The sequence below is a fragment of the Canis lupus genome, chromosome 38, assembly GCF_048164855.1.
Source record: "Canis lupus baileyi chromosome 38, mCanLup2.hap1, whole genome shotgun sequence".
NCBI classification, from domain to species: domain Eukaryota; kingdom Metazoa; phylum Chordata; class Mammalia; order Carnivora; family Canidae; genus Canis; species Canis lupus.
Genome location: NC_132875.1, coordinates 9,467,781 through 9,475,863, shown reverse-complemented (window position 1 = coordinate 9,475,863; position 8,083 = coordinate 9,467,781). Strand labels below are relative to the sequence as shown.

The window sequence follows — 8,083 nt, the reverse complement described above, 5'->3', positions numbered from 1 at the left end:
CAGCCAGCAGTACCATTTTATATTCTAAAATATTGATTTAATGTCACTTAGCTCTCAGAACGTTCACTTCAAAGGGACAGCGAAAGCCTACACGGTTCAAATTCTAAATTGAAATATGAATAAAGACTTTTACAACTCTTCTGGTGGCACGTGAGCTGCAAAACAAATGGTCTATTGCTGCCCTCTCTGTGTCTTTGATATAATAGTTTCTTCATTGGAAATGAAAAAGTGATTAATGGAATGGAATGATCATATGTTACCAGGCCCCAGAGAGTCATGAGAAGGGAAGAGGAATGAGAGAGAGAGAAAAAGCAAAACCTCCCTTTTCCCAACACTCTCAGAACTATGCTCTTCCCCAGGGGAAGCTCTGACTGTAAAGGGGGCTTCTGTGGCAGCAGGCATCCAGAGGTGTGCACACCTGCTTCAAGAAGCTCACCAGGGACAGCTTAATGAGTTACTGACCTCCTAAAAGCATCTGGAGTTGAGGGGGCAATCCGCAGGGTTAATCTCATCCCTAAGGGCAAAATAAAAATAAGAGGCGATCACTCAACTACAGAGAGTAGAGACAAGTCCTCTGTTGCCAGTGTGGGTAGAATCCAAGCATTATAGGCTGGAAGCAGATCTGGAAATACAATATAGTCTATTCTTTGTTCTCCTTGAAGACCTTTGAAGGAAAAAATAATGTGTGTTCCTCAAGTTTCACACCTCTCAGAAAATAGCCCTCTGTGTTAGGAACATCGTTGTTCAAAAAGCACCCTTGAGATCCATGCCCAAGAAGCAACACTACCTTATAATGAGGTATTGCTGGCCTTTTGGGTTCTGACCTTTCTTGAATTGTGTCCAAGATCAGTCTGTCTCTAATTGGATCCCATTCAATATTCAGAGCTTATGGTGAGGTTGTGACATGTGTTTAAAAGTCCAAGGAAAAGCAGCCAGCCTAGTAACATTTTATCATTTTCATCATGTATAACTAGGAAGCAACTTCTTTTCAGGATGTGCAGCTATTTAAATCAATATATTCAACTAGAAAAGCTGAAATCATTATTGGACCTAGCTTAGAATCTAAAGAGAAAAATTCCTTCTCGTATCAAATAGCAGAAAGTTTGGTACAATTCAGGGACCAGGAATCTATGATGCAGGATCTTGTCCACTACCTATTTTTGAAACCAAGTTTAATTGGGAAACATGAAAGCCCATTCATTGACTCCATTCATAATACAATGGCAAAATTGAGTAGTAATCACAGAAAATATATAGTCCACAAAACCAAAACTACACAGTATCTGGTCCTTTGTGGAGAAAATTTGCAGAACCTTGGGTGAGCCATAGCTTGCTCTTCGAAATAGCATTACCTTGATTCTGGAACAGAGAAAGATATCCCTTAACAGACAAAACAATCTCTGAATGGTCATGGATGGAAATATATTTCCAGAGGTATGTGCATTATTCTGCCTAATAGAATCAATTCTCAGTATTCTCAGTATTTGCTTTCCCTCTGGTAGAAGCCTATTATGTTGCCATATCAGAGCCAGGGCAAAGTCATGAAGGCACTCAGTGTTGCATACTGTAAATAAAATTTAGCTCTACAATGGCTTTTGTTCAAAGAATATTTAAAAGCACTGTGGCTTGCTTTCATGGGTTTGTGTTTTTCTTCAAAACTAAGTAAAAATCTCATGAAATGATTTTCATTTACTTAGGAATTATCTGAAGATTGTGGAAAGGCCATCATGGTTTTCAATGATTTTTTTTTTAATTTCAAGCAGTCCCTCCTGACTTCCTTTTTATTTTCAAAAGGGAACGTAAAAAGAATTAGACTCAAGCCCTCTCAACATAATTCCCTGAAGATTTAAATGATCAAGTTGACTCTCTTTTTGACTCAAGAACATTTTATGTGTCTCTCTATATTATCTGTTCATCTAAAAGAGACTGATGAAAAAAATGAATAAAATTCATGCTATTCCAGTTCAATAGTTTCTTTTCAGTTGTTTTTATTTTGCCTAACCAAGTCACTTGGCCTCAGTTACCCCGGTCATGGGAGCTTTGCTCGTACTGGATACCCTTCACTCTAATCCCCAAAGCCTCATATCCTGTTTTTCACTTTCTCTTGATTTTAGCAGATGTTGCCTATTAATGTGTCTGAGAGCTTGGGATGTTCCAATTATTGACTGAAGAAACAGGCTATTTTCACTCTGTGTGCTTCCCCACAGTTACTATCCATGTGTCACTTGCAAGAGTGTGACCATCAGGGTAAATCAATCACAAGTTAGAATATGTGGAATGACCAGGCCATGAAGATTCAGATTCTGGGGATCAGAAAGCAGAAATGCTAAAGTTGTCCCACCCATTTGTCTATCACAACTTATAAACCCCCCACTTGTCTAAATTGATCCAGGCAAAGCTTCCTTGTTTTTTCAAAATCTGCCACTCCATCTGACCCTCCTTGTTTGGGTGTCAAAACAGTATAAATCAAGAGCTGAGCTCTGAGCTCTGAATGTGTACTGAGTGTAGTCTGGTTGGGTGAATGTAAGTTCACTGGGAAAGCTGGTGGAAGCTGAAGCTAAAAAAGATGGAGTGAACCCTGTTCATCTTGTTAAAGCATTTGGTGCTCATTCTCAAGTCCACAGAGAGCCAGTAAAAATGTTTAACTAGTAAGAACAATCGGGTTCTGGAGCTCCATTCATTGCTCACTGGCCGATTGACTGGAGACATTTTTTTTATTGTTTTTTTTTTATTGGAGTTCAATTTGCCAACATTTAACATAACACCCAGTGCTCATCCTGCCAAGTGCCCCCCTCAGTGCCCATCACCCAGTCACCCCAACCCCCCGCCCACCTCCCCTTCCACTACCCCTTGTTCATTTCCCAGAGTTAGGTGTCTCTCATGTTTTGTCACCCTCACTGATATTTTCACTCATTTTCTCTCCTTTCTCTTTATTCCCTTTCAATAATTTTTATATTCCCCAAATGAACGAGACCATATAATGTTTGTCCTTCTCCGATTGACTTACTTCACTCAGCATTATACCCTCCAGTTCCATCCACGTCGAAGCAAATGGTGGGTATTTGTCGTTTCTAATGGCTGAGGAATATTCCATTGTATACATAGACCACATCTTCTTTATCCATTCATCTTTTGATGGACACCGAGGCTGATTGGAGACATTTGGTCAGTTTGTTTTCAAGTTTTACCAGCAGCTGAAGAAGGAAAGTAAAAACTACTTTGTGTAGCTCATAACATGGATCAGAGGAGTAAATGAGGTATGCTCGCAAAATGTATATAATGATAAGGTTTTACAATTATCGTATTCATCATAATGGCCCAAGTTATCTAATGAATTCAACTCACTGAAACTAGTTTAGCAGAGTAGACCCAGAATGCCTGGGCTTGAATCCTGGCGCTATTTACTATGTGGCTTACCTAAGCCTCAACTTTCTCTTTCAAAGAAACAAACATTATAATAAGAGGACCTACTTCACAACCTACTAAACAACAAAATATTTAGGGTGAGAATTAAATGTGATAATTCATGTAAAACGTTTATGACAAGGCTTGACACATGATAAGAGATAAGGGTTTTCTTTACCGACATCTTCATTAATAGCTCACAGTAGAAATATTAGGTGGGTGTGAGGAACAGACCTACGTTACCCCACATCACTAAGGGTTGTGTACAGAGTCCTGCAGGGAAGAAATTTTACCCAGTTTATAGGTGTCTTTTCTTAGATTGGTGCACAATGCACCTAGTAGCTGCTCAACAAACATTAGATCCTTCATCCAGTAGGCATTCAACAAACATGTGTTGAGGACCTAATTCATGCCATGCAGTGTGAAATATAACTGAGCAAGACAAACTAGAGTTTGGATTTTACTAGCCAAGCAACACACTGTGCTAAATTCAGGGTGCCGAAGGAGTTCACTGCAGAGCCACTTAATCCAGTCCAGAGAGACTGGAAAGGGCTTTTTAAAGGAAATAATGTCTAAGTCAAGACAGAGCAGGAAAAGGAATTGGCCACAAAAAAGCAACATGGGGCCGGAAGAATATTTCACCAGAGGCAACGAGATGTGGGAAGTCTCAGAGGTAAGAGAGATCATGGCAATCCATAGACTGAAAGAAAATTAACACGGCTGGAGAGTAGAATATTATGGGGAAATGTGGCAGAGGTATTGAGTGTAGGTTATGCATCTGGACATCATCCAAAGGCACCAGAACACAGAGGGTTTCAAACAACAGAGTATGATATAAGCATCTTTGCATTTGAAAAAGAAATTGAAATAAATGAGCCTGTATGCATAGAGAGTGAAGTTGTTAAGCTGAGAGATAGTGACGACTTCTACTTTCAATCCTTACCAATCAGTCATTAAAGGTCAGTGGCAGGTAGGTTTGAGATAACCAAGGAAATGGGGACTGGTGAGGAAATGAAGATTAGCCACAGTTCCTATAAGTGGAGGAGGTCCTCATTCTTAGCTCTGAGTTTCAGTTGTGCTCAGTGATTAAGAACCATAGTGCTCCAACTTCTAACTACTGCACGTGATGAGGATAAAAAAAAAAATTACATAAATGTATGTGCTTGCCATCCTGCCTATCTCCCACACCCTCACCTGCCTTTGAAGAAGAATAGATCCTTGCTTTTGTGTTCAGTTTTTATATCCTTCTGTGCTGCAAAGAATGCAGGAAAAAAGCTCCAGCATAAAAATTGAAAGGTACTGAGAGACCAAACTGATTTACCTAATAAATAATTGATCCAGAAAGAGGCAAGAAATATCACTGTGTTTCCCACAAAAGTTTGGGAAAGCTTGACATGGTTGCAGAGAGAGATTTCAGGGTGCAGTGAAGGGTAGGAGATATTAGGAATGAGATAAATGAGGAAAACCATGTTAACAAGTTTTCCTTTCTTATAAATGATGTAACCGCATAGAAGTACAGTAAGATGTAAATTGTTTTTCAATTATTCTGAATGCAAGACAGGCATTTCTTTGATTGCAACACCATGCTAAAGTGGGGTCACAAGACTCCTAAGTTAGGTAAAGCTTACCTATATAATGAGGAGGCTTCCCCAAAATTTAGAGATCTATTTCCAAAAAAGGTCTGCTTAGAATTATCACTAAGAAGGAAAGATCAAAGGAAAAAAATAGCCGATTTTTTTACACATCCAAATGCATAGGATGTAAGGAATTTTGGCACACAGCGGTTTTTTTTTTTCCCTTCCAGTTTATGCTCGCTTAATAGTGTTTAATAAGAAAGGTCTTAGGAAAGATGAATGAAAAAGAAGCTCTAAAGAAAAAAGAAATGTAACCCTGGAATACCACTCTGAGCCGCTGTATAGGGAAGGGAAGAGAGTTGGTGGTATAATCATTATCTGCTCAGAACAGAGTAGGGACTTGTGTTCTTTTGCTGCTTAAAACATTTCACAAATGAATCAACCAAAGAGTGGAACCTAAATCAAACAATTTAACAGACAAGAATACGATATCTAAGACCACAGAAATGAGAGAAAAATACGGCTTTAATTGACAAAACTTTAGCTGTGATGTATCAGGGATCCAAAAGTATTTTCACCTTTTGTTATCAGAAAGCAATTATCCCAGGCACACAATTGCTCTGTTTGAGAGCCAGGAGTGTTTGGGAGTTTAAGAAAGCACAGAGCCCAAGGCATTTAAAGGCATAGGGTAAGAACAAGGCTTTTCTTTGCAAAATTATGCCTTTGAATCTAAAGTTTCAATTTACATTGTTTACATTGGAGGATGAAGGCTTGGGATGTTTTGTTATTTTCATTCTAAAAACAATAATGAGCTTGTCTCTGAACAAACATTTTATCTAGTCTGTTGTACAGGAAACAGAAAATTGGGTGTAATTGAGAACGTTGCATACAGCCTTCACACAGCCACCAAATGGCTAAAAGCCTGCATTTTCATTTTAGACCCAGAAAGGGGGAAATTTATGGGAAAAGGGAAATTGCCTGTGTATATTTGGATACTGGATCTTCATTCACCATCCACATTTATGGAAAAGCTGAGATATTCTATTTTTAAACCTTGACATTCAGCTCTAAAGGAAAATCAATTTTGAACGTGCATCATTGGAATAGAGTTTCTTCAATTTGTTCCATACGCTAAGAACTAATTACCAGCTCCGTGCTGTTTGGCAGCCCCTATCAGAATGCCACAGCAAGACACATACACTATTCTACAAATATCAAAACAATAGAGTGTGTGGTCTTACCTAATCAGCAGGATATGCCAATACATGAACACACAGGGAACTCTTTCTCCCCACAGTCCCCAAAGAAGGATGGAAAAATTAGGATCTAATCCCTGCATGATCACAACCCTGGAAACCAAGCGAGCTGTCAGAATGAAGAATGCTGGAGCCATTACCGATGACTTAATCCAGGCATCACCAAAAGGAGATACAGATGGTTATTAATCTGTATGTGCTAAAGACACACAATGCTTTCCCTCCCATCCCCTGCTGCCCACAAAAGAGAATCAGAATCAACAATAGGGTCATAGAGAGTTGTCATTTCAGTCCGCTTTTATTTGTGCAGTTGTGTACACATATATGTAAACTGAGTAAGGTAAGCTGCCCTTCCACAAATTTCCTAGACTATCAATGAGCACTCAAAAGCAGAAGTCCAAATTCCCAGTCCAGTGTTTACGCCTTTAGATTGTGGAGTTTCTTATGGCAACACCTCCAAAAAAGGGCTAGAGCAGTATTACACTATCATAAACCCAGTGTTACACCATGATAAGCCCCTATTAGAGTTCTACTACAGTTTAGAAGTGAGTTAAATCATTGCTTTGGTGGTCATTAAGCAATACAGGGGATCCCCTTCATACAAACACAGGTATTACTTTAAGCCCAATAGCAACTATACATGGATCATCTACTTGTCTGTTAGAAGCTGTGAAAGTGTACATCACCTCATAATCAAGCACTTGGCATTACTTTTTCACTTGGCATTTCGTAGACATTCTCAAAATATCACCATCCTGTCATACTGTACTAGGTGTGGATGAAGTAGGACCTGGGAGCATTTTAAGGAACCATTAAGTTCCGGGAACCTCTAGATTAACAGAGATACCACCCAGGAAAAGTTGGATTATTCTAAAGCCAGAGCATATTTATAAGTACCCGCCAAAGCCAAATGTAAATTCTAAGTCAGTGAGCCTAAACACGTTCTATAGTTCATAAATCTCTTAATAATTATCTTCCTGGACCTGGATCCCTCATGCAGTTAGAAAGGGCTTTCCATAATAGATGAGTTATGGAAAGTTACCCCATACAGTTCTCCATTTAGAATAATTTAAGGCTGAATTTTACAGTCTCTGCAAAATTGGGCCAGACTTACCGAAGATCACTAAAACAGGAATATTACTGCTCTATCTGTCATTTGGACCATATTTACATGAAGATACTAGGTGAAGCCTATAGTGGTGCTCTTCTCTCATTAAAAGACATCTTCATTACAGACATAAGAATGTAAGAAATACCACTTTAAGTTGGAGTCAAGATTCTTCCAGGAACACCACCACCATAGCACGTACAACGGGAGACAGGCGTTGTTTCTTCAAGCAATGATTGTGTGAGGATTGTATGCATACAAATTGAATATTTTAAGAATTACTCAAAACTATGAAATCTTGATTTGAAATGGAGTCATTCATTAAGAAACTGAAGTTCTGTTCTTCCAGGAACACTTATTCCAAGGCGAGAAATTTTCTGAGGTTGCAAATCAGGGCAGATGAACACTTTTCTGAGAAGTACTGGGGCAAATTGTCTTTATTTATATAATGCCTTTAAATATAATATCCTCCTCTGAATGACTACTCTGTACAAATTCTTCTCCATTCCTGGAAAAATGATGCTAGGTGACAACACAGAATCACACTGGAAAGGACTATTTCCCTTGGATATATAGACACAGTCCTCAGTGATCATCAGTAAGAAAGTATTCATCTATCTTTCTGAAATAGCTCAGAGCTGTGACCGCAGAACTGAACAAATGGCCAGAAATTTTAAGTGTTATCACTATGTCCACCATGACGAGCTAAATATTGGAGTCAAATACTGGGATTAAACAAT

The 8,083-nt window shown here is 38.9% G+C and overlaps 1 long non-coding RNA gene across 1 annotated transcript in view; it reads right to left on the bottom strand.

Annotated features, from left to right (window-relative positions):
- Nucleotides 1–2,858: 2,858 nt before the first annotated feature.
- LOC140626855 (uncharacterized) overlaps nucleotides 2,859–8,083 on the bottom strand; it is a 29,132-nt gene continuing 23,907 nt past the window's right edge. The window contains exon 3 of the long non-coding RNA XR_012025855.1: nucleotides 2,859–3,194. This is a non-coding gene — a long non-coding RNA (uncharacterized lncRNA). The remainder of the gene's footprint in view (nucleotides 3,195–8,083) is intronic.